The following is a 21,082-nucleotide window of genomic DNA, read 5'->3' as shown; positions in this document are numbered from 1 at the left end:
AGCATATATATATGTTTATTTTTCCATTAAATAATTTTATATATTTACACATGTTTCAGCACACACTCACTCACTCAATGTGACACTTGTCATGTACTGTCATTATGGGGTGTACATTTACACATACCTAGTTAAGCCACATTCATTACAATGCCGTTCAAATGCTTATTTTTAATTCTGTTAACTTAAAAAAAAGTCAGTATCATATCAAAAGGTGATAAGATGCGGTATCGGATGATGAGAACTGAGATCCACAATGCAGGAAAGAACCTTTTTTCGGTACAAATGGATGAATAGCACTGAACACCAGGGAATAGAATAAAGACCTAAAATAAAGGGAAGAGATCCCCAAAATCTGGCCAGGGAACGTACCTAAGAGAAAGAGAAGAGAAGGGAAGAGAGGACCAGAGGAAGAGATGTGTATATAATATATCATTATAAAGGAAGAGAGAGGTGTAATTAATAAACAGTCCTATGTACACAGCTGAGATAGTGAGATAAAGCGCCGTTTATAACATAGGTAGCCACCTAGAGAGAGCGATACAGACGTATATTACTAGAAAGAGGAAGTAGGAAAGTGTAAATTCACTGCTTGCCTCAACCGGGTTTAAGAACGCAAATTCTGCTTAACACGTATAGATATACAGATATATTTTTGAAGGTTTTTAATAGTTCCCAATATAAGAAACAATAAATAGCGATATGAATCCAATGGCATCATTTAAAACTAAATAAAAAGGGGGGAGAAAAAAAAATCACATAAAAAAGCTTTCCAATAAGCTGTAAGCAAAAGCCAGCGATGCTGCATTAATTTTATGTAACATAATGCCTTAATATGCAGTTTATCTTGCCTTTTTTCACTCACATTCTTCCGTCATTTGCATAGTGAGCTCTCTCCTAATTTCACAGTCATTATGCACTGATGTCCTTATTTCTCAGCATCACTAATTTTGATTAACTTAAAATGGTTCTTGAAGGTCAGATACATAGTAACGACATATTCCTCGCATTGTTGCATAAATCCACTTTTTTTTTTCCCCCTCACCCCCACCAACCCCCCTGCGAGTGTGTGGGTTGCAAAATGATTTTTTCATTTTCCTTATAATGGAATAGGGTTATGAGTAAGTCACGATGGCACTGCAGCCTAAGATGCCCGCGAAGGAAAAAAAAAAGCAAGAAATTCTGGACACCCGGCTCCTGGTGCAATTGGCCGCGTTTCAATGCCAAGTCCCTGATGTGATGTTACTACACTGCGCGAAGCCGTTTGATTCAAGAGTATCAACCAACTGGCACTGTGGCAAATCCTCGGAGAGCTCCGTCATCAGAAGCGGAGAGGTGTAATCCCATTAATTCGCTCTATTCCGTTCTGCATTGCTTTCAAAATATAACAAGGCATTCAATAAATACACTTTACCGGGCTATATCACTCATCTGGGTTAATGCCGGAATCATTAGATCACAATACAAGTTTACTTTTCCTTGAGGTCCGCTCTGCCTTTCTCGTTGCTGTTTTATTAAACAAACAGCGGAAGTCGACATTTAAATGTAGCGCAGAGATTTTCTTTTTTTTTAATCTACCCCCTAAAATATGGACTGCGTTCAACACAAACACACGGTGCAGAGCTAGTGAATCGGCAAGTAACTGTCAGCACGGTGAAAGGGAAAAAAAGGGTAAGGTGCAACTAATACTGCATATTAATATAGACTTCTCAGTTTCCTCATAGTGCAAAGATGGCTGAGAAGCGAGACAACAGAACAGACTGCTAAAAGGCGATCTGTGATTGGTGGCTGTGCGCCATGTCGTCGATAAAGATCTTCTAGTCTAGGCTTAAATAACGGAAATCTAGCACACACCAAAGACTCGTGGTAGCCAGCATCACATTCAGCACTATGGAATTAGAATATAGCCTGTAGGGAAGTTAGCTTTCATCCCAGGCTTCTCCCATAGGTGATTTGTGATAGATTTCCCTAAATAAAGCGACAGGCAATGTTGAAAATGGAAGAACCAATCAGCAGTGGTCTTCACCTGTTCAGACTGCTCTAAGCTGATAAAAACTAAAACATCTGCACATCATAATTGCATTTTGCTATGTTTATTTTGATTTAAGTAAAAGAAGAAGAAAGTTCTTTATGCATTTTTACACCTACGAATGGCTGTAGACAAGGCAGGTGTCAACCTGAAAACAACAGGCAGGGAGACATTTGCCTGTCTTTGATTACACCGGGACCTGGTACTGTCATTAGCATGACTTGCCTGATGGCCTGCAGTAGCACATGTGTAGTTTACTACTTCCTTCCTTCCTTTCTTCAGGAAGGATAATCAAAATTGCTCAGAGATTTACCAACAAGCTGGAAGATCTCAGCCCCAGGAACAATCTAACCTCAGAAGAATCTATTTTTAAGCCAAAGTGTTCCCAAAAAGAGAAGATAGTCGCCCAAGTGTCAAATAAGTGGCAAGTTATGTAGCAAGTCAACATCGACATCCAAGCCAACATGTACAAACTCCAAGAAACTATTTCTAAATATACACTTATAATGCAATTCTACAACTGTATACAGTTGGAAGTTGTTTCTAATGTTGTAGATTTATCCTTTATCCGCCTACTGCTATTTATACAATTCATAATACACAAGAGAGGGCCAATTGTTTTAGGCTGAAGGTTCTCAGAAACCAAAAAGTATCATGCAGTATGGCAAAAAACACTCATACATGGAACATTTTATTGGATCCACCATTGTTTATGGTCTACAGCAAAGTCATAAGCAACAGTTTAGAGCAAATTGCTCAGGGGAAGTTGTGTGTCATATGCTGAACAACACAAATGCAAGCTGGGTGAGAGAGAATGTCTATAATCAGATTTCCTGATGCACAGGCAACTAATGTATGGTGTGGCTATATACAGACATATCTCTCATGTACAATGATGGTTGAAGTTCCATTCACATCACAGTGCAGCTAACAGTACAATATGGAGCAGAGATGGCAAGTTTTAACCCCTTTTCTGGACTGGAAGCATCTAAACTGGAATAAATGTTCCAACGTGCTATGCAGATTGATGGTTTTTAATAACAATGATCAAATTGGTTGCATCACTTGAAATGTATTTAAACCCTATCACTATAATCACATATAACCTTTAACATGTTAATATAATGCAAAAGGATTTTGTTATATATTTAAATCTGGTGATCCTGGCATGGAGGTCCTTGGTTAGTTATTTTGTGTTATATAATGACAATGCTCTGTCCATGTCTCCGAATTTAGTTGCTGTGTTGTCATACTGTGGGCTTTCAGTCCATAGGTTTTAATAGACTACAAGTGATTGTTTGAAGACACATTACCCAGATATGGTATACTGTTGTCACCATCAGGAAACCCACCCCAGAAAAATGCCATGCAGCCATCAATTGGCTGCAAAAGGGCAGTGGCGAGATGCCAGAGGATGAAAACATGTGAAGAGAAGCATTTTAAAAAGGGCAGTTTTTATGGTACACAGTTATTTAGCAAACACATTGCTCCAAGATACTAAGGAAGAATCCTTATCGGCAAAGCCCAAGTGTGTAAAAAAAGACCCGTGTTGCCTCAACACTTGCCATGCTGATACCGAAAGGACCTAGGAAGTCTCACCAAACTTTTCTTCAAGCCGTTAGTCCTTAGCATGAAAAAGACTCAAAGGCCAAGCAGCCTCAGCGCTAGGAAATAATAGGCCACACTTTATTACCCATTACTACCGAGGTCATTAGCGGCAAGAGTGATTGTCCTGGTCTTAACCTATTGATCACTGTAACTACCATCATTTAATTCTGAGCCGAGCATCTCTACAGCAGCTAAGAGCACACTAGAGAGAGTGGTTTATTGTAGAGAAATACAGCCAAGCACTGAAAATTACGCTTTGATTCATAAAATCTACTCAGTGGTTTAAATCAATAGTATTTAAAACAGTCACGCCAACTTCTTAAGTACATCCCTCTCATATTTACGACTCCCATTCTGAATGTACTCATTCAAAACTAAAACTTTATTTTAAAAACCGTCTAGAATCCTCTGCAGACCCCTCTATGCAAAGCGCAGACATCGGAGGGGGGGGGAGAGGAAGTTTTTTTTCCCCTGTTTCATCTCAATTCACAGCTGCTCGGTGCAAGAAACCAGCAGCTGCCTGTTCACAATCTCTGTCTCGCAATGAAACGCACGCTGAACGGCAAATTTGGATTGCAGACCTGCAAGGGGTTAGACAAATACAAATATCACAAAACTGGGAAGAAATCTGTGCAGATAGAAGTTTCCAAAGGAATCATATCATTCCAATCCAAAAGCTTGCTTCCCAGATCTGCAATGCCAATTTTAAAGGTTACTGGACAGGCAAACACTTGGACACCAACAGGGTTACAAAGTGTGGAAGCTTTAGGACAGGAAGTTAACTTGGTGATATAAACACATCATAAGGATAAGTCCTTAAATTTCCTAAATTCAAAATGTTTTGATATAAACAAAATATATAAAAATAGCTTTGATTTTTTTTTACAAAGTGCCCGACTCCACTAATTGTCAAATTCTTCTTCATTTCACACCAGTGAAAAATAATTTACTTTATTAAATAGATACTTATATGTTGTTTGAGCAGCACTGCTTTTGGAAACTTACAATATTATCCCTCAAGCAGTTAGAGGTAACTGACAGGATGTCTGTGCATACCTCCAGGTATCTTGTGGAGGCTCCTGGGAGGAAGGAAGTGGCATTATGCTAAATATATTTAGGAACTGCAAATGAGCTTGACCCCCCCGCCTCCTTATTTGCCAATTATTCTGATAGGCACCCTCACTGACCAATAATGTGGAGTTCGGAGTAGGCTTCTCTTAATTTCTTGAGGTTGAGTAATGGAGCACCTCTGGTTTTGGGTCTCCCTGGCTATCTAAAATATTGCAGTTACTTAACTGCTTCTCTATGTCTACATTTTTGGATACCTGCAGCTGTTTTTGCATTCCATTTACATCCCTAATAATACACAAGATCACATATGTAATGACAACACAGCATGTCCACCAATCACTACAGATTATAGTAATAAACTGCAGTCACATGACTGAACTAATACACACACTCAAAAGCACAATGGAAGAGAATGATATCACTGGACATGCATCCACTAAACACAAAAAGCAAAAAAGACTATTATTTAAATTAGCAAAGCAATTTATTCTTCAGATTCCTAGGAATCTCATGACTTCCTATAAAAGCAATCAACAAATCTTTAATCTACTTATCTGTTCACAAAGCGTAAAATGTACAGCCAAAGGGATTGCATGTATGACAAGTCGCTGACGTTTTGCACATCATGATGGCTTGTGGGTATCTGCACATGAGGAATAGCTGACATAGAAGCCTTTATCTAATGAACTGGTACACAGAGCAGTGGTATGAGTGAATGCAAAAAACAAAAGTCAAAAATCAGAATTCAAGAAGCTGTCTAATAGGAGATGATGAAAGCTGAATTCTGATTGGCTGCTTAATCATAGGCCTTTGCCAAAGGTCACTACATAGGCCAATAGGAACAACTATTTGGATAAGTGCATACAAGCTCCGGATTCAGATATACAACATCTTTGAAGCTTTGTGTCAAATAGGAGATGATCATGGAGAGGAGATGTTGAACTAAGAAGGCACTTCAGCGTAAACATAAGTGGAGTTGCATGGAGCTAACAATTTGTTGCAAATATGTATTCATGCAGAGAAATATACTTTTCAAATCGGGCAGTAGGAAGCTTGGCCCTACAATACCTGAACTGTGGGTAAAGTGTGGGTAATCAGACCAATAGGAACCTGTAATAATTGAAACACAAAAATGGGTACATGTCATAAGCAACAGTCTCTTTTCGGCAGCTTCGACTCTTAATGTTTTGGTGGATGGTGACATTGTAAATAGCTGCAGCAGATTTGGGGTTTGAGTTTTATTTTTCATGGGGTTACCTTACCAACACCAGCAAAGGTCTCTATTGGGGAGTAGTCAGTGGCCCGCCGGGGTGCATGTCAAGTAATACATTTAAAGGCAATAATAGGGCATCTTGAATTGCAATGTAGCCTGCACATTAGAGCTGCAACAACTAATCAACTAAATCGATGATAATGGATGATGAGAATAGTTGACAACTTTTATCATCATCGATTAGTTGGTGGGGAGGAGAGGGAGACATTTTTTTATACAACCAATCGAAAAAAGAATCTGGTAACTAATCGATTATGAAAATAATTATTAGCTGCAGCCCTGCTAAACATAACCAACTATGGTAACATCTTAGCTCCAGAAAAAACACACATGACCAAAAAGTTTTAAGAATGATTTCAGGTCTTTTTTTTTTAATCAGGGAACCCATTTCCCAATGTCTCATTTTATTTGCATATTACAAGAGAGTTGGCATTTTTTTTTCTTTCCTTTCTCCTCTGCCTGGTCTCCCTCCCTTACCTTCCCACAAGAAAAGATTCATTAATGTAAATTATAAAACTGCCTGCGAGTCATTCAGCTCCTTCCCACAAAGCCCTTTTTATGTAAATAAAAAGTGTTCTCATTTACAGAAACAGGATTTGATATTATGTGGGAGGCGGCGATGATCAGGTTGGGCTGAGATAGAATCGTGTTATTTGTCATTCGTGCAGTTCACAGGGGGTGACTGACGCCCCTGATCTTATCTCTCAATTCGTATTCAGTGCTAGCTCCCCGCTTACCTGCCAGGTTAATTGCTTCAGCAACAATAAATACCAATTTCAGCATTCAAAAATAAGCAAGCTCGGAATAATTAAACCTTGTTAACACCCCGCAGCCTTGGACTCCAAGAAAACAATTATTATTATTTCTTTCTTTTTAATTATGTTTAAGGCCATCTGAACCGTTTAAGTAGTGATGAAACAATATCATTTAGATAATCTGGCATGTCGCCATAAATCAGAAATAAAGCAGTCCATTAGATATTATTATAATTATCGTCTAGTGTTTAGAAAAGAGACATAATTGAATGCACCGCTCTACAATTGACCACGTGTTTATTAAGAACGCAGACAAAAATTCAAACACACAAAAAAGAAAGGTGGAAAAAAAAAGCTGGGTCTCCCGACCCGGTCAGTTAGCCCACCTAGCGTTGCGCCCTTTTCGATTTTTTTTTTTGGTTCAAGGAAAAAAAAAGCTGAGGAGCAGCCAGTAAGTGGAAAATATAGATATATAAAATTACCAGCTGACCCAAAGAGCTGTACGCTCATTTCAGTTAATTAGAAAAACATTTATATTAACGAGCCAAAAAAATAATAGATACCCCCCAAGCCCTACAGAGATTTGGCTGAAAATAGCATTACCCTCCCCTTTTTTTTGCCATAGTGAAAATGTGCAATGTCATTTGCAGGTTTAATAAATGGGCAATTTATCAAAGCCAAGTACATTGGCCCAGACTTTGTTCAAGTCTCTAAGAGAAAAGAGAGATAAAAAATACTTTTGTAGTTAAAATGAAATTACCCATACATTTCCTCAGGCCTACTGTGAGGTTTCAATATCCCAAACTTTTCCAGTCTAAGAGACTTTGTGTTTGCTTAAGATGGGCGGCTGTTCTCACCTCCTTCAAACACCTCCATCTATATATCACAGGAGAGCACAAGAGTGCAAATTACATTCTAATGGGGAAATATCAGTGGTTCCTCTGGCAATTTTGCCATTCACTGATTTACTCCTAATAAAGACACTTCAACCAGCAAGCTTCCTCTGTGTTAAGGGTCAAGAAACGTTCAAAAAAATATCTAGATGCCTGGTTAAAAAAAACAACCTAAGGCTAACGGGGGGCCGAGAAAGATTTTTTTTTGCATAAAGTGGGTTGGCAATTAAAATAATTGTACAAAGAACCGTCTTCCAGGATGGTAAAGAAAAAAATGAAATAAATGAAACTGCTGCCACCGTAACAGGTTAGATAAAAATCTAAATTTAATGTATTCTGTCTTGTGTCATCTTGTTTTGTCAAGACATGAAATAGAATAAGAAAATACAAGGCAGGAAAAAAAAAAAAGAAGCCCTTGAGATATCACAAATGACGACCTTTGTGATGTTGTTAGTTTACCCTATTCTAGGCTATTTGCACAAAGATGGCTTAGATTTAGGAATTTGATAGACCTCAAAGAACCTCAGCTCAGTTCACTGTTGAACAGGCAGGTCCTAGCCTTCACTTAATCAATGTCTGCTTCGTTCGCCTCGATCCTGGCTTTAATGAATGACAGCTACGTTTTGTTGCTCGATATTCATTGCGCCCATGTTTTCTAGGAGCACATGTCGCAAACTGGGGGAATCAAACGCATGAGCGGTCACTGTGCATTACAAAAGGTTAAAGTGGGCTGGCTAAAGATGACAAGACTCCAGCTTCAGTTTAGAGGTAACGTCTGTATTATCCCTCCTGTTAGAAAAATATTAATGAAGGCAGAAGGAAAAGGAAAAAAAAAAAATTGGTGGAAACAAAAAAAAAAAAAAAAAAAGATCCTATAAAAAAAGTAATTGAAGTCTGTGCTAGGGAAAGAAAACAAGTTTCCAGTAACCCAAGTCTGCACTCCATAAAACAAACAAACTATGTCCCAACCAGCCAAGTCTGGACCAAACAATAACAATTTTAACTGATGGTGTCAGGACTTTCCCACAATCTCGCTGTGCAGGTGTTGTGTGTATTCCCCTCCTCTAAAAGGCTCTATTTATTTTCCCAAACTAGAGGAAAATCAATAACTTTCAATGCATAACAGAACATTTGTTACAGATTAAGAAGTATTAATGGAACCAAACTTTAAATAAACACAAGTGAGGAGTGCAAATTGTTTCGTCAGTTGGGATGAGAGAGAGGGGCAGCAATGTAACCTTTCATTGCCTAAGGATCTGCAGTTTTAAGAAGCGCCTAGGAACTGTTTATACAATTTTTATTATTAAATAAGGGTTGAAATAAACAGGCTGACCCCTATCAAAGCCAATCAAAGAGGAGATGGGTTTGGGAAAGACACAAATAAGGAAACACCATTGTATATGCTAAACTGCCGACCTAACCATGAACTAAAAAAAAAATCTGTAGATGGAATGAACTTCAAATTATTTTTGGGCACCGCAGTGCATATAGAACTATGCATATCACTCAATCTCAAGACCGTTATGTCAACTTTTACATCGGGTAGGGCTGAACATTTATGCACCAGCAACAGACGTTGCACAGGTGACTCAAGTGTAATGTGTTACGATAAACCACAAATTTATTGTGTCTGCATTATAATTATTTCAAGGCAAAAAGAAAAAAATATATATTAAGCCTCGGGAACAGAACAGAGCCAGTAGTAAAACACAGTATATTCTTAATAGGTTATATATGCAGCAGCAGACGTCAGTCATCTTGGCGTTATTAATTTTTTCTTATTGGGCTATATGTTCATCTCTTTAACCCATTAGTGATTTTTTTTTAGGGCGAATTTGAAAGAAAGGCCATTCTCGAAACGACGGATGGCGTTGAATCTGGGAACTTAGCATTTGTTTGTTATTATAAAGGCTACACCTATCTGGTGTAAACAAGCAGATCCCAGGCCCTTCCTATTTCTGCTTAATGTGTTCAAGCCAAAGATGATATACAGTTGTACCAGCTCAGCTGGATTATGCAATAGTAAGTGGCTTCATGAGTCAGTTTGGGTTTAACCCAGTGGGTGCTAAAGAACACTTTCACACAGCTTAACAGTTAAGTTAATAAGGCAACATGTCTTTTGTGCATCTATTACCCATGTAGTTATTCAATCTTCAATTAAGCTGAACTTAACTGAAGGAACCAGAGACAGTTCTGTTGTTTCAAATTTGTACTTGACTGTTATTGCACACTAAAAGTTTACCATCGGTATATACTGACAAATACATCAAGGTGGTCCTAAAGCCATACTTATGTGCTGCAATCAACTTCTCTGACACTTTCCCAGAATGCAACCTGAACACAGAAACCATAAGAAGCAAGCGCACCATCATGGAGGACAAAGTGGCATCCATGATTCGCTGAATAAAACTATAGCTGAAAACTTTCCTAACATCTCAATTGTGAGATTCTTTACAATACCACACCATCTCCAAAGAGGAACAGTGAAAAGGTACGCCAGCAGGATGCCTCAAAGTGAGGGTGTAAGAAGATGCTTTGCATTCCTGACCATGCATTGGACATTATAATCCTATATGTGTAATATATGCAGTGCAAAATAAAGACTGGTAAACACTAATAAAGAGATAAAAGAACACAACAGTTAAATATAAACCCTGTCAACAAATAACTGATGATGGCAACAGAAAGTCTGTAAATAAAATAAAATGCGGGGATGGGTGACTTGTCCGGAGATTGCGACATTGGGTACCAAGGACCATGGGACTATGAGATGAACACAGAAAACCCAGAGACTCCTGGACAAATGTTGACAGTTCACATACATATATGTACGTAACATGGGCACTCGAACCGACCCCTCTATTTGTCTCCTGCTCGAAATGATAAAAATATTACTATCACTGCCTATGTTCTGTGTGCATCAGCCAAAAAAGCAGCTGCCAATCATTCTGCTACACACAGTTAAAAAAATAAATAATAGATATTATACAATATTTTATTCATAAAGTGACATAAAGGTTAAATTCAACTGCTCTGTTTTTTTTCCCCGCCGTCTCTGGTAAAGAGGAAAGAAAAACAAATGGAAATACTATTGCTTTAAAATGACAATGTTTAAAAATTCCTATCCCTTAGATTCAGGAGGAAATAATATACCCCAATGCTGAGTGTTTTCATTCCATACTCTGGAAAAACAGAAAAGGATCCACGTTTCCATGACTGCAGACACAAGTTCATCAAATGATGTTTTCTTTTCACACTTGTGTTGTTTTTTTGTTGACTGGACCGAGATTCCTCTTACAGCCCAGCCAAAATCCAACCAATGAAGCGAATCCTCTGCCAGATAGGGCTCAGTGAATTAGAAGCCACCCTTTTGATCAGAGGACCGCTTTATTTAATCTCGCCCTGTTAATTATAATACAAAAAGGTTCTAAAACGATCGCTGACACTAGTACAGCAAGGGGCTGTTGGGAAAAAAAAAAAACTAGAGTGCAAGCTCCCCTGGGTCAGGACGATTAAAAGGACAGCGAACGCACCGTTAATTATGCACTCTCACTGACATACATGACATGAACAAAAAAAAATGAAATGCAGATGAGACACATTTATCTAATGTTTCCCTTTCCTGTTTTTGTTTTCTTTTTCAAGCTATTTTTGCAATCAGAATGCAGTCATCGTTTTTACACAATACATAAAAACATTTGCAAAAACTATATAAAAGCAAACAATTATTTTTGTAAGCAAAATCTAGCTTCAAATGTTTTTGCATAGTACTATTCCCACTACTGTGCAAAAAAAAAAAAAAGTTTCACTATCATAAAGGTATCATTTCAAGCAGAGAATTTGCCAATTGTAAGCGATAAGTCAAAGGGCTAATAATATTTTTAGGAAAGGAAGCATTTTGTACTACAGCAACTTAACTTAAATGGGTGCTCTAACAACAGTAAAAAAATAAATAAAAAAAAGATTTATAAAATGTAAATGTCTTGCAGAGTTAAAACCAGTCTTAAGTGGCAGTTCTTGAACTTTACAATACCTCTCAATATTAAAGTGATCTATGTTTCTATGGTCTCAGCAAGTTCAGTGTAAAAGCCTTTGTAGATTAGATCATCAGGGGGAGGCCAAAACCAACCTCAGATCTTGACACTTTGGAAAGCAAGAAAGGAAAAAAAAAAACTCTTGTAGAAAAAAAAAAAAAATTGCCAAGCTAATCCGGCTTTCAGAAGAGGACGAATGGGCTGGTCACAGCTATAAAGGAACCCCCTATTGCTACTTGTTTCAGAAAAAAAAAAGTCTAAACACTTTGCATCTAGGGGCCTACCCAGAGATTCCGTTGTGTGTGGGTACTCTCTGTGCCCTTATTTCCTTTGGCTTTTCTTGCTGATTGGTAAATGACAGGTAGCTGGCATTCTGCAGTTTGACAGGCCGCTACACAAATAACTGGCTTGCCTGCGAGGCCTAATGCTTCACTAATGAACGATAAATCAAGTTTGATTACAAAGTGTCAGGCCAATCGGCTCGCCGTTTAGGTTCCCTGGCTGCTGAGGCAGGCGTTGCTCCCCTATCTCTTTCATAATGCCAGGATGCAAAAAGTTCAGCCTTGAAGCATAAAAAAAAAATGCTTTCTTACATCTAATTACATTTCTAAAAATTTCAAAAATACAAAAAAAACATTTCACAACAATATTAAAACAGCTCTCTAAAAACATGGTTACATTTGCTCACTAGATTATTATACACTTTGCATAACGTTTGTGCAACAGCAGGAAGCAGACAGCATAACCCTTTGATTCCCAGAGCATCATCAGAAATGAAAAAAGTTGCACTCCACTCACAGTGGGTGTTTAAAGAGTTAAAGAAGAGTTTCAAGAACAGAACAGGACAGCAACAATGACAACGGTTATCACTGCCCTGCCTCACATCTAGTGAACACTCTCTGCCAAAAACAAGTGTGCGCGGTGCACAGATTGAGAGCACAAAAACACACAACCCCCCCCCTTCCAATTCCAAACTACAATGACACATATTGCATTATATAAACTCTCAGAACACCCTTTCAGATGTCTGGCTACACACAGTCAAACATAAAGGAAGAAAAAAGGAAAAGGGAAAAAAAAAACTCCCCAGCCAAGTTTTTTCAATGACTTCATTGTTAGTTTGGAAGTGGATAAGTTAACCCCTGAGGCACCACATAGCACGTCTACCCTTGTCGAGACTTCAAGCTGTCAGACTGAGCCACCTGCCAGAGTAGGCACAGGCGAACTCAGAAAAAAAAGAGGGGCAACGTGAAGGTTGCAGGGTGAACAGCATGAAAAGGGAGTTTAGAAAAAAGTCCTTTCTACGTTGTGAACTTACCTCCCTGTGCCAGAGAACTCCCTCCCCTTCATCAAATAAAATCCTGCTAGCGCTGGTGGCACGTTGCTGGCCTGACACTCCAAATCACCTCCATTTAGATCTGGTTACTAAAGATTTGACCGACACAATTCAGCACAAGGAGTCAGGCACTTCCTGTACGTCACAAGACACACACATACCAAAAAAAAAAAAAGAGGGAGACAAAAAAAAAAGTAGAGGGATTCGACAACCGGGCTGGACAGCTCAATACGAGAGTGAAAACGAGAGTCTATAGTCTAACAACAAGTACGTCAAGAAAGAGAAAAGAAAACACAGAAGATCCGGAACACTCTGTGAGAGAAAGGAGAGGGGACCCCTTCCGAATCTGACTTATCCGTCACTCTTGCAACAGGACGTCTCTTGAAACGGAGTAGCGAGAGCATGCACGTGGAACTAAAAAGTGTGTTGCACACGCCGGGCTTTAAACGTAACAACACGAGCCGGCGAGGGCAGATTCTACAACTGATCGCACTCGAAAGTCTCTGCTTTCTCTTTGGTGTGTTTTGCTTAGAATTCAGCCGGTGATGGGACGGGAACACACAAGAGAGGTTTCTAACAAAAGAGTAAGAGAAAAGAAAAGAAACAAAAACAAAATTCTACGGGAAGCGGTGGCTGGAATGCTCGCTAGCAGCTCAGGCAAGTTAGTAAACAAAGCACGCTAGACGATCGGGGCTTGGGAGAGCTGCCTCGGAGCCGTGCAACAAACACAAAAATTAACCTGGCATATTTCACGCAAGGAAGAGAGCAGAATTGCAAAATCAATCGCATATTGACAAACCTGACAAACTCCATTTAGCTGCCACTGCAAAACGAGAGAGCTGGGCCAAGGAGGACTAACAAGCCTTGTTGTGAGAGCCTCTAGTTTCTTCAGGTTGGAGATAGATTGCACGCGCACGGGTGCTCTCAGACTGACAACATGCATAACCATCCTGGCAGCCACGCCTTTCCCCACCAATCACAACCAGCCTCTAAACATAATCAGTTCAAACACCCAACACAATGAGGCTTGCTTTTTTGCACTGACGGCAGGTGAAATAATGCATTTGTCTCTAAAGCAACTAGCTTAATTGCTGTTAAACCTTTGACCTGAGCAGGCTTGTGGCAGCGCTCTGAAAAGGCCATCAAACGGGCACACACTTAGCCTTAATCAAACAAGAGAAGCTTGGGGTAAGGGGGGGTGTCTTTTTTTTTTTTTTTCTTATTTATTGGAGGGTGAGCTACTGGAGATCACAGAAGTTTAACCTTTAGCTTAAAAAAAGAAAATGCCACAGGAAACGTGCCCTGAGGGGCAATCCTGGGAAGGGGAGCAAACAAACACATAAATGGATAAATAAAAATAAAGTTTTATATTGCAAAGCGCTGCGCAAACTGTTGGCGCTATATAAATCCTGTATAATAATAATATTAATAAAGTATATAAAAATAAAAGAAAATATAACCATGAATACTAAAACCAAAATAAAAATGCTACAAAAATAAAACATAAAAAACAACACAAAGCAAGCAATTGAATACTAGTGCGTAAACATAAATAAAACAAAGTTACCATCAAAGAAGTTTAGAGGAGGCTGAAGAGGAACGGCCGTGGAAGGGGTTAAAAGCAGTCAAGAGGAGCATTTTTTTGAGACAAAACAGAGGGTCATGGTTTCTAAATCCCGTGAAGTTGTAAGATTTCTCTCTCTCCCCCCCTACCCCCCCTTTCCCTTCCCCACCTCCTTGCCTCATCCCTTTCTCTGCCCAGAGCTGAAAGACATCCCAGAGTGGCAAATACTTTTGGGACGTCTGAGAGGAAGGAAGGAATCTGCGTCTCTGGTGGGGCACACCTCTCAAGACTTGTTTGTTTGTTACAGTTGCCTGACAAAGGCAGGCAAACAAAAACAGCTCTAAACATGTTTCTGCAGTCAACTGTTAACCGGTAACCACTCCAACCCGTTCTCCCATATGCCTCTGCTGTCAGGGTTTTATTGTAAACATAACTACATATTGTTTTTGTCCATCTGCTGTGCTGCTGTTGTCTGTTTGCTTTAACAACTGTTTTTGTCAGATAACCTCCTCCACTCGGTGTAATAACACATATGCAATATCTCATGTTTTTGTTTTTTTTCTTTTGGTTCTAAGGAATTGACACCAACAAGACGGGCTTAACTCTTTCAATGCTGGAAGAAAGTAAGAGCACCATTTCTGCTACAGCTGAATTTTTACGCCAGGGCTGGTCATAGCCCAGGAGCCGGGTCAACCAAGGAGCCTTCAGGGCTAGTTCACAGCAGATGCAGTTGTGAGGAGGTCCGTTCAGTTTGACAGCTGCATCCAAAATGCATCATAATGCTTTCCTATGAGATTTCTGGCGCTTTCACACCAGTGCTGTCCGTTTCGATGTAGTCAGAAAAAAAAATACCGCTTGTCCTATTTTAGCTGCATCGGAACGCATGCAAACTAGGGATGTCCAGATACCAGTTCACATACCAGTGCCGATACTTGGCATTTTCATGAGCACTACCAGAGTTGCAGCGGTGGCAGCTGGGACCTGGCTCTGGTGCTCCACCACTGTCCTAAAATCATTAGTCTGTATTGTTCTAGAAAAATTGTCACATGACAATAAACAAAAATGTATCAGTACTTGTATCTGTGAGTACTTGGACAAGTATCAGTACTTGTACTTGCAAAAATGGTATCGGTGCATCCCTTCATTTATATTTATAAAAACAAAATCATGCATTAAAACAGAGATGTACAAATCCCAGGAGCTCCGTGCGCTCCTTACAAATGGCAGCTGCCTCCTAACGTTTGAATTTTTCTCTAGTCTAGTCCTGGAGCTCGAAAAGTATCTGTACTTGTACCGAGTACGGTACTGGGTATTGGTGCATCCCTAATGCAAACGCACTGGAAAGCACCTGAAATCCCATTTTAAGCAAAAACAAAAATAATAAATTGGAATAAAAGAGGGGCAAAACGCATCGCACTGCGGCTGCACAGACACACGCACTTCTGGTGTGCACTCGCCCTAAAAAAACAGGGTACCGTCTAACCTTAGAATTCTTTTTTGGCTGTCATCGGAAGAACGTGGTTTCCTGGCTCTTTTTAGGCTACATTCACATTAGCACTCCTGCGTTTACGTTATTTAAATGCTGGAGGAACTGTGAAGCTTTAAGCTTCCCAGATAATGTTCTTCTGAATTTTGCATGCCTGCCCTTAGATGCGTTCAGAGTCTTTAATCCGACCCCGCACGCACATCTATTTTTTCTAAATGCACTTAAACACAGGTAAACACACAGTTTGAATGATACTAAGGGACCAATTCACAGCGGCTAGTGAGCGATGCCGGACTCCACCAGTGCCGATGCACCAATCCCGACACATCGCACTGTGTACTTTTGGTGGAACCTTATTAAAATGTCACAAGTGACATTTCATTCAGTTCTACGGGCACAGCAGGGTGCGAGGCAGTTGTTCTGCGCCATATCCCGTGGTGCGGAAAAAAATATAGCAATGCTGTACTTTTACAGTGCACAGCATCGCATTCCCAATGCAACGTACTGGTGTGAACCGAGTCCATCCGTGACAAGGCAAATTGCTTTCTCTTGCGTTAGGGCTGCACTGGGAACAACAGCCATGTGTATGGTCAGTGGCGTCACAAGGGGGTGCAGCTGAAAGTCATGGACCGAGCGCCCGACAGTTTCGGGAGAGAGGAGGGGACCCGGCGGCATATCTTATCCCGCCGGGGGGACTGTCCCCTCCTCTTAATGCCGGCGTCCATCACCAAGATGGCCGCCGACAGGTATCACAAAGATCACTGCGCGTGCACGATGACGTTATCGCACAAGCGTGCGGTGACGTCATGGCGGGGTGTCACCCGGTAAGCGCTCCGGGTGACACAGGGCCTTGGGACGCCCCTGCATATGGTGTATACAAATATATATATATGCATTTATAACGCATATCTGTCAATGCCAGTGTGAATGAAGCCTTAGAATGCTTAGTTTGGCCTGAATGGTTCCTGAGCTCTAAAGTGCCTTGTCCAGCCGTGCTTTAAAAATCTACATATTTCCGGCCCAGCCTTTAGTTTTTTGCTGCACAATATTTGGTGGATCCACAGACAAATGTAAACGCAGAACAACATTTTATTATCACAGAAAGACTGTCTCCATTATCCACTGTGCACTAAAACCGTCACAACCGTCAAGCGCAGTTTAGTTGACCGGAAACCCCTCTTGCTAAAATGTTTTTGGGGTCTTTCTACAATACCTGTTCACAGTCATACATTACCCTTTCCTTTTTTTTTTTACACGAACCAAAAACAAGGACGCCTTCAGCAGCATGTAATTTGTTAACAGGATTAAAGCATCAGTTTGCAAACATTGAGCCATATATGTGTAAACAGACACATGTTCAGCAGCAATGAACATCTGCAGGGTCACTTAAAGTTGAAGTCCAGCTCCAGCCAAAATGTTTTTTCTTTTGGTTAGCTTTGAATAGAATGGGGAAGGGTTAGAAACTCTGTTTAGTTTTTATTGTCAGGTGAGCTTTTTCTTTACTTGTGTCCTGGTGCCTGTTTGGGCACCAGGACAGGAAATCAAGGGTATCTATCGAATGTGGAGGGGTATCTATCGAATGTGGAGCCAAACAGGAAGCTGGGTGGCACGTAATGACCCTCCTCCCGGTTTCCTGATTGGTCAGGAAGCCATGCTGCCTAGGAACAAGTGAAGCCAGCTTCATAGTCAATCAGGAAGCCGGTAGGCGGGTCATGATGTGCCGCTCCGCTTCCTGATTGGCTAGGAAGCTGGCTTCACTTGTTGCTAGGCAGCCTCGGACAGCACCTCATGACTCGCCACCCGGCTTCCTGATTGGTCAGGAAGCCAAGCAGCTTCTGAAGCCGGTGCTCTTTTCCCTAGAACACCGGCTTCAGAGGCAATCAGGAAGCTGGGCAAGGGGAGCAACATGATCCACTGCCCAACATCCTCATAATCGGGGCACAATGCACCTCGGTATCGCCTAGTACCGAAAAAAATATCAGTACTCCATACCGAAAAAACGGTATCGGTGCATCCCTAGTAGAATGTATTTTTTATTCCTAGCTATTTTTTTTAGCATGGTAATGTTTTATTTAGCTGTATAGAGCTGGCCCTACACTGGCCATGTGGGTTTGAACAATAAAAAATGCTCAATTCTGAAAAATCTTGTTTAGCATGTTGGGGGGATTCCCCCCACTGTGCTGTTATATTCTGACAGTGGATGGCGGGTGTGTCGTTGTAAGAATACCCCGAACAGTAAGTCAAAGTTCGGCCAAGATTTTCGGGTCTTCATCCTTCTACCAAAGCCTTTTGAAAAATCAACTTTTGTCGAATGAGGGGGTCCCGAGGAGGGCCACACACTGCTCGAATTTTGACCAAGTCACCAAGACTCACGCAGCGTATGGCCAGTTTAGCACTTTGGGGGACAATTATAGAAAGTGGGTATACCCAGGTTATCTTCACGTCTACATGCATTCATTGGCTTTAACCTCGGAAATTATAACACGAAGACATCCGATATTCTTCCACCAGTTTTAAAAAATATCTGATGTCTGTCTCCTTTTGTATGAAGTAACAATCATGTCTACCAAAAAAGATAGTTCATTTGCAAAATGCACATACGGTGGCGCTATATAATATACAAATGACTCTACCAGGCACCGATACACATGCGTTCTGCGTAGGGTCCTTCTTAAAGCAGCTCTGTCATGAGAGTATAATGACGTCTGCCATTGATGAAAATGCTAGTTGCCTGGCTGTCTTACTGATTCTTTGTCTTCAATGCTGTCTGAAATAAGGAGATAAGGAATTCTGACACTTTTCTGACATACGTTTAAAGCACGGGTGTTCTTGGTCTTTCCCAAAATGTAGTAGAAGAGTAGTTTTAAGATGATAAAACGGATATTATTATTATTATTATTACTAGGGATGCACCGATACCGCTTTTTCGGTATCGAGTACGGATATTTTTTTTCCGGTACTCGCCGATATCGAATACAGAGTACCAGAAGTCCCATTTGCCATCCGGCTTCCAGATTACCAGGGAAGCCGTCCCCATGCTTCTCGTGACCAGAAAGCATGGTGCTGGCTTTCTGGCCAATCAGGAAGCCGGGTGCAGTGTAATAATGCTGCGCCCGGCTTCCTGATTGGCCGGGAAGCCGGCTCCATGCTCTCTCATCACAAATGACGAGAGAGCATGAAGCCGGCTTCCCAACCAAACAGAAAGCCAGGCAGCGTGTAGTGACGCGCTGCCCGGCTTCCTGATATCCCACGTATCGGGCTAGGCTTTTGGAGCATTTGGGCGATCGGCACCGATACCAATAGTAGTATCGGTGCACCCCTAATTTTATTATACAGGATTTATATAGCGCCAACAGTTTGCGCAGCGCTTTACAATATAAGGAAGACATTACAACACATTTCAAAACAAGATGGTGAGGTATGCAAAACGTTTGTTCATCCAGTAAAGAAAAACACCTAAATCAGGACTCCGGCTTTCCCTTCAGTCTTGTATCTGACCTCCGACCTCCCCTTCAGTCTTCTCTGTTTCTCTGCACACTGCAAGCTCCTCACATGGTGCATTAGAAGCTGTAGCAAATCAGATAGAGCGCGTCTCATTTCCCGGCTGGGGGGACGTCCAGCATTGCCTAGCTCTCTCCTCCCCAGCCTTACCATCCCAGGGCCACCACTTTCATTCATTGGCTATCGGCTTTTCCAATCGTGGAAGGAGGCATCATAAGTTGGTATTACCTAGGATGGTCAGCATGCAAATGCAGTCTGACTAGGAAATGTTCTCTCCTCCAGACTGAAATCTACCCATCAAGGCATTTTAATATTTGCATCACTCATGTCAAAAACCAGCCCACTGCTTGCATCAAAGCTGAAGCCTCTTGGGAGGGGTACTGACGCAGGGTGCTGTGACATTTTCAGGAAGCTATGTACAGCACCCTGCCGGCCCCTTCTACCAGCCTGCATTTCATAGAGAAGCACAAAAACCCAGTGATGAAGTTAATGAGTTTTTTTTTTTAAAGTATGTAAATAATAAAAACGCAAAAGATTAAATATTTTAACAAATTACTTATGAGGCAAATTATAAGCATAATAAATGTAATCATAAAAATTCCAGCTCTACTGATCAATTTTTCTGGCTGTGTTTATCCACAAAAGATCTTTGGTATGAAAGATCTCTCTTGGAGCCCATTCAGACCAGGGAAGCTGCGGATCAGCTGTTGCATGAACGGTCCCCATAGCAATGAATGGGGTCGTTCATGTCGGCGGATCCGCGCAGCTGAACTGCCCCGGTGTGAACGGGGCCTTAGCTAAATGAACATTTACCAAATAACGCCCATTTCTTTAGATCCTCATCCAGTGTCTGTGGTAGACTTAGAGTTGCAGGTGTACATGCAGGGGGAAACTCAACTCCAGCTTAAAACATCGGAATAGAGAAGAGAAAGTGGTCTGACTGTCAAGCTTGAAATGCTGTTTGTGTTCCTGTTGAGGTGATTCGTATGTTTTTGGTTTTAAATGCTATTCGATTTCCCCTCATTTCCTGTTCTGTCTGACACTCATCACCTGGACAGGAAGTGGAGTGCAAATGAGCCTATGGACAGCCGTAGCAAAAAAATTCACAACACAATGTTTAATCCTTCTTCGCTCTGCTAGAAGATCTGTTATTGTTGTGGCATGTGGTTACTGAAGCGATTTCCCTTCACTTCCTGTTCTGTCTGACACCTGTCAAACAAAGTGTCTGTGAAGGTTCTCATTCATCCAGGTCATGGTATATCTGTCAAAACTACGTCAAGGCAACTGGACTTGCTGTATTTTTCTTTAAGACGGTTCACTGGCCATCCAACCAGCTTTCTCAATTCTGAATTGAGAAAGCTGGTTGGATGACCAGTGAACCGTCTTGAAGAAAAATACAGCAAGCACAGTTACTTTGACTTATTTTTTATAGATATGTCAAATACAAGGGGAAAAAAAAGCTGAAATAAAAACCTGACGGAGATTGTATCCATCCCCCACCCTCTGCAATAAACCACCCGCCCCCCCCCCCA

The 21,082-nt window shown here is 40.9% G+C and overlaps 1 protein-coding gene across 1 annotated transcript in view; it reads right to left on the bottom strand.

The window, feature by feature from the left end:
* Positions 1-21,082, bottom strand: part of FOXP1 (forkhead box P1) — a 414,947-nt gene that overhangs the window by 114,596 nt on the left and 279,269 nt on the right. The window lies entirely within an intron of this gene.

Source organism: Nanorana parkeri, unplaced genomic scaffold (genome assembly GCF_000935625.1).
Source record: "Nanorana parkeri isolate BGI_ZX_2015 unplaced genomic scaffold, ASM93562v1 scaffold624, whole genome shotgun sequence".
NCBI lineage: Eukaryota > Metazoa > Chordata > Amphibia > Anura > Dicroglossidae > Nanorana > Nanorana parkeri.
This window is presented reverse-complemented; position numbering and strand designations above follow the sequence as displayed.